Here is a 6,634-nt window from a genome sequence, read left to right as displayed (position 1 = left end):
ACTGTCTACCTATCACGGTTCATGAGATACAACCTGGTGACAGACAGACGTACGAACAGACGGACAGCGGAGTCTTAGTAATAGGGTCCCGTTTTTACCCTTTGGGTACGGAACCCTAAAAAAGGAGCTACGAGAGAAGGGTAATTGTAAATAATACACGATTCAACTAATAGGAATGCTTTTAAAAAATGTAATATCGAGTCAGGCAAATATGTGTTATCGTTTTTGGTGATATTTCTCAGATTTTTTACAGTATATAATATGGGCATATTGGGCATGTATTTAGTTTCAAACTTAATATAAAAAAAAAAAACTGAATCAGTTGTTGTGCTTCTAGAAAGGAAAGTGACTGACCTAATATGAGAATATAGCGGAGAATTACACTTTGTTTACTCGAAAGAACCTCACGCCAACCCGAAACCTTTCTGGAAGTTTAAAAAGGGGTTATTGTTGATCTTTTTCGAAATCTTTTTCTGGTATTTAGTTATGCATTTTATTAAGAGACTATTATCCTTTCAACGAATTTTCCCTATTATTTTCTGTAAAGTGGCATGAAAAAGGACTCTCATTCATCTAAGAATTGTAAGACATCTAAGTGATAGTGATAGAAATAATCCTGGACAAGAGAAAAAAGGGCGTCGACCTATATTTTCTAAACGGGCCCGCCCGATGGTATCTGTCAGTTGTTCGGAACTGTCAAATTTTTGTTCTAACTGACAGGCGGATTCCGTCCGGCGGACTGTTAGTCAGTGGGCCCCTTAAGAGTCTTGAAGAGAACAAGACAATGATGAAGTACAATTTAAAAATAAGACTAGAAATTTAGATGATTAAGTAATGATGTATATGTATACCTATACCTATTGTAATTATTTATGTAGTATGTATATTTTTACATATAGGCAATAAGTTTATTGAATACCTATAATTTTTAGTGTTCCGTACAAAACTTTGTTCACGGAACACTTATGGGATCACTTCGGTCTTGCAAATCAGTTATTTATATAGAGACTTTGTATCAAAACCATGTGTTTGTTATCAAAAGTGCAACATGTGCACATTATGATTTTTTTTTTTCACTTTTTACGAGTGTATTTTACTCACACACACGTTTATATTTAACATGTATTAGATTAGATGTTTAATTTTAGATTACATACTACGCATCTCAACTACTCCGAGTCTTTCAAGCTTAATTTCTTATTGCAAAGTAGTCGAACTTATTTTTTTTTTGTTGAACATAAGCTTTTTACAATGGTTGTATTTTAACTGGTCAAAGTAGAGTTATTTTTTTTCTCAGTTGGTTTTAATCCATTGGACGTCAAGAGCGCCCAAAGTCACGCTCATAAGCGTCATGGTTTTAAGTAAGGTGTACATCGCTGGGGCCCATGCGCATGGCGTGTGAGTGACGCTTGTAAATGACGTATGGCATTTAAAGAATTAAATATGAACTTGTGCTTTAGGATAATTCTAAGTATAGGTAGGCTGGTAAGATCTCCTGTAATCTAACATTTAAAATATGTAGTGTATTTTCTCATCACACTTTATATTAATAGGTAGTCTAAAATAGTCATAAAGTAGGTAAACGTTTACATGTCGTGTATATAAATTGCTTTTTCTATTTTTTTAGGTATTAATTATAAGTATTTATAAATTTTAAGATGTATTTTCTGGGATTGGACATTTTATTCCAATTCTATAACAAGACGATAATTACATTGATTGCATGTGTCTCGTTAGTGTTAGCATGTAGGTTGGGTAATATCTGACCCATTCTAACAAGTTCTAAAATAGTGGCAGATATTGTAAGCATCACGTTCAAACAGATAATTATTATTTAAAAAACCTGTACTACATGACTAACATTAACATATATAAGTTTCATCATCACAATGGAATCTAATACCTCTTATTATCACAATTGTAACGTAAGACATTTTCAACACAACAGTCTGTAAATATGTTACTATTTATAAAATGTTCTTGCATAATGCGTAGGTATATAAGAGTTATTCGAATGGTAGTTTTCTTAGCAAGCGGGATTTACTTGCGTCTCTTATACCGTACTCCATTCGTATTTTGTCTTGTAACATGTGGATGTGGCCGAATTGGTAACATAAAATGCTCTTTCATGCTGGGCATGCTGTCTATTGTGTTGCATCTAGGCCTATTTCGTTGCTTTGCAGAGATAAGTAGTACTTTAGCCGCGAGGGTTGAACGTTTGGACAACTCGGTTAACTCTGCAGCTTACTACGTACAGGCGTGCAGTTTGAGAGTCATAACAACTCGCAACGGAACCTTCACGTAGTTCACACCTTTGTCCACATCATCACTGTAATGTTGTAACATCCAAATTACATGGAATGACAAAGTACTTTTTTCTTTAACACACTTTTGTTAATTGACGACTCAGAAACGTATATGTTGTTATTATTTTTGTCAAGTTGCTAAAATGGTTATTTTTTGGATGGTTAGTGTACGCACTACTGTGTTGTAAAAATATAATTGCACTTGGCGTGCTTGATGTAATTGACAAAAGTCAATGTGTTGTGACGTGTATCAAAGTAATTTGTTTGTTCACTGATATGATATGTACATATTGTACATAACACAGTAAATAGGTTAATATATCATCATAATAACATCTCACCGTATCTTAATGAGAACTGTATACTTAAAATGGCGGGCAGAAGAGTATTGCACTTAGCCTGTCTTATAAAAAAAACTGTAACAACCAAGAAACCAGACTACCTTTATGAAAAAATTAACTGGTTAAAGGATGAGCACCATTTGAACACCCGCAGTAAAATACAAAATAAATTATCTTTACCGCACCACAAAACTGTTGGGTATAGAGGGAGCTTTAAATTCTCAGCAGCCAAAATCTGGAATGATCTGCCCCCACCTCTAAGAAATAATGTGTCCCAAAATACTTTTAAAACTAAACTGAAATCTATATTACTCTATAAACAGAAGAATACTTAAGCACCCTTGAAACACCTATTGAATAGTACCTAAGAGTAATTTTTCATGTCTTGCCCTAGCTAATAGTTTTATTTTATTTTTTTCCCTCGCCTTTTTCTCATGCCATCGCCATTTGCTAAGTTAACTTAGATTTAGTTATTAGTAGATTTCATAAAAACACTTGTTTTATATTTTTTTATTATATTTTAATATCTTATATATAATTAGGGGTGAACTGAAAACCAGCGCTGTGACAGCTAGTCTGTAACACAGCAAATGCTGAGTCCATCCCTATTGTCACACTATTGGTTGTTTATAAGTTATAACATAAGTAAGAACGAGTATATTAGACTTAAGAAATTAATGTCAAACTATGTTAATTTAATTGTTGCTAGTTCAACATGTATTTTTGTTTGTTTTACTTTTTTATCGTCTTTGTTTTCTTGTATGTGTGTGGCAATAAATAATTCTTATTCTTATTCTTATTCTTATAATATTACAGAAGTTATGTAACAACCAAATCAGAGTGTGCATAAGATCAATAGCAATTGAAAGCATTTTTATGGAAATGGACCCTTCTCAGGAAGGCAAAATAGCGCATGTTTTTTTTATATACAGAGTGATTCAGGAGACGTGAGCAGGACTAACACTGCGCATTTCGTAAATTATAAGCAACTGTTTTGTATGAGTATTAGTGAGGTTAACGTTAATTTTTTAGTCGTGTTGAAAAAAAAAGTTATTAATTTATTTACGACATGCATGGTCACCCTAAAATTAGAATAATAAACTATCGATATTCTGTGTCAAATTGAACGTCATCACGGTCTGATCACTTTTGAAAACTCGTATCTCACTCAAGTTTGACAGTTTATTTTCTTCGTAATCAAAATGCTGTCATTACGGTCAAGACTTTAAAGAGGTTTTATGTTTATTAATTAGGTCTTGTAGGGTAACCATGATTACAGAGAATTAAATTTGTCCTCGCTAAAAAGTAAAAAAATAGGAAAAAGTGTGGTTGTTTCACCGAAATACGACGGTGATCGATCAATTATCAGTTACTGAGTGTGCAGGATTAGTCCTGCTCACGTCTCATGAATCATCCTGTATTTTGGCAAATAAATAAAAAGTAAACGGATTTGTACGCAAACTAAATGAGGTTTTTAGCTATATGAAACATTGTTCAGTACTAATTATACTTGGTCAAGCAGATCTTGTCAGTAGAAAAACGGGCAAATTTGAAAAACGTAGGCGCGAAGGGATATCGTCTCATAGAAAATTTGAATTTCGCGTCTTTTTCTACTGACAAGATTTGCTTGACCATCTATACCTCAAAATTATCATATTTACACCCATTGCATTGGTTGTAACAAAAAGTTTTGAGATATTTTAGGTACTTTTTAATAAAACTGCTCTACCTATCTAAAGTAGGTATAATATTAACGTTTTATGGTAAAATGATCAAATACTATTTACAATTTAATAAAAACGGGTACATTGGTATGAATTCAATGTACATAACATATTTTTTTTTTTACAACATTCAATACAACAACCCATCACAAGGTTTAGAATTTAGATTTTTAGATTTATACTGATATCTATGAAATATTATTAATTTTATTTTACGGTGCTTGTAAATTTTACATGGTCAGTGGCCTATTGCGTGACATTTAATTTGAAACTCACAATACAGAATGAAAATTTATCAAAATTCGTAAGAAACTTTCGATTAATTGTAAATTGTTATGTAACAGGTCCTTGGTTGTAGTAATAACTTAACAAATTACATATATTCAACAATATTACATGTTTAATTATCTGAATGAATGTAACTAGCGAAAGATGAATGAAGCTGTATCATCCTGTAGATCAGGGGCCTATTGCATAACAAACTACAACTAATATTACAAGCGGAACTCCTTTTCTAATTTCACTTATTAAATAAGGAGTTCCGCTGTAGTATTAGTTGTAGTTTGTTATGCAATAGGCCCCAGTTGTTCCTAGCCATATTTACCTTGTCATATACTTGGGAATTTCGACCCATGCCACAGTGACCGAGTGGCCGAGCAGTTCATGCATCTGTCGCGTAAACGGAGGACGCTGGTTCGATTCCAGCTTTGGACTTGGACACTGGAGGCTTTGATCATTTCTTCCTTCGTATATGACATTTATTTCGGTTTGTAATCTCTGAAGCTGACTGTAGTGTCTTTCAAGATTTCCACATTATCTGTTCAATTGCTCAGAGTATACGATGTAATAATTTTTGTGCCTGCTTGTATCAATCAGCAATCTGGTTTCTATTTTAATACAGTTAAAACCTAGAACGTGTGATAACTTTTTGTCTACCTGTCTTATAAATACTACAATATGAAGATACATAAGTATATTATTTGTATGTTTTTATTGACGATAAACTAATAAAGTGTAATATTTTCTAAATCCGATTTTTATTTTTTTCTGTAAATGGGGTAGTTTCAACATTTTAAAAAATGCTTGCAACACTAGCCGTATGCGACATAAAATAGTAGAAAATAAACGAGGGCGCCACTTTCTTCGTAACTGTCATATTTTTGACGTAAAATGCTTAAACATGGCAACAATTTTGTATGCAAAATTGTTTAGTTCCATTTCATTTAATTCTACTATTTCAAGTTCCACTATAAGTACTTGATTACATACCCTGTCTCGTAACCAGGCCATAAAATATAGAGTTACACAAAGAAAAGTCCGCAACAATTTTGATAGCATACCTACGCAGTGTAAGTGTTATTTATACGTCATAATTTCGTAGAAGTTTGACGTTTAAAATAACACTTGTACTGCGTGTAATATCAAAATCGTTGCAGACTTGTCTTGGTCTACCTACCAACCCTAAGTAATATTAGAATAGTTTTTTCGGAATTCGACTCCATTCACGGCTCGTCAATCTTGAGTAAATTAAGTAATATAGCACTTGAGCCTAGATATTTAGTTACCTACTTATTTCTACATTGCTATATTTACTGTAAAAGATAAATATTCATCGGAGTTTTCGATAGGTACCTATGTATTTACCACAGAGACAAATTTAATAACGATTAAAACTTAAATTACAGTAAATAATTAGTAAATTGAATAATATTATTATTATTTATTTATTTAATCGCATGGTATGCATAAAGAAGGACAATCAGATAATTTAATAATAGATAGATGTGTAATAATAAAATAGCATATGAGCCTATTTGTGAAGTGGCCTATTTATTTCTGAATATTAATAAAATGGGCCATCAGTTAAATATTCATCGGTGTTTTCGGTAGGCACCTATGAATATTATGAAAATAAGAAAATAATAACCACTTTATTTCATTTTGCTGCAGTCGTTAATGTCAACGACTTTACGTTTAGTACATAAATTTATTTCCAATTGAAATACGCGCGAAAACAATAACTTCCGGTGTTGTTAACAATAATTTTGTTATTGGTATTTTTTAATAAACCATAATAATGAATATTTCTATAATACTTAACTAGTTTTAACCACCATCTGCTGTATGAAAAAAAATATACTTAAATCTTTATTAATTAAAAAAGACATGAAAAGTGCTTCATTATGACTACTGCCGAAAGCTGATTGGATGGAGCGTAACCGCCATTTTAAGCGTTGCTTAGCAACCAGTCGTTCATTTGATT

The sequence above is a fragment of the Cydia splendana genome, chromosome Z (genome assembly GCF_910591565.1).
Source record: "Cydia splendana chromosome Z, ilCydSple1.2, whole genome shotgun sequence".
Classification (NCBI taxonomy): Eukaryota; Metazoa; Arthropoda; class Insecta; order Lepidoptera; family Tortricidae; genus Cydia; species Cydia splendana.
Note: the sequence above shows the minus strand (reverse complement) of the source record.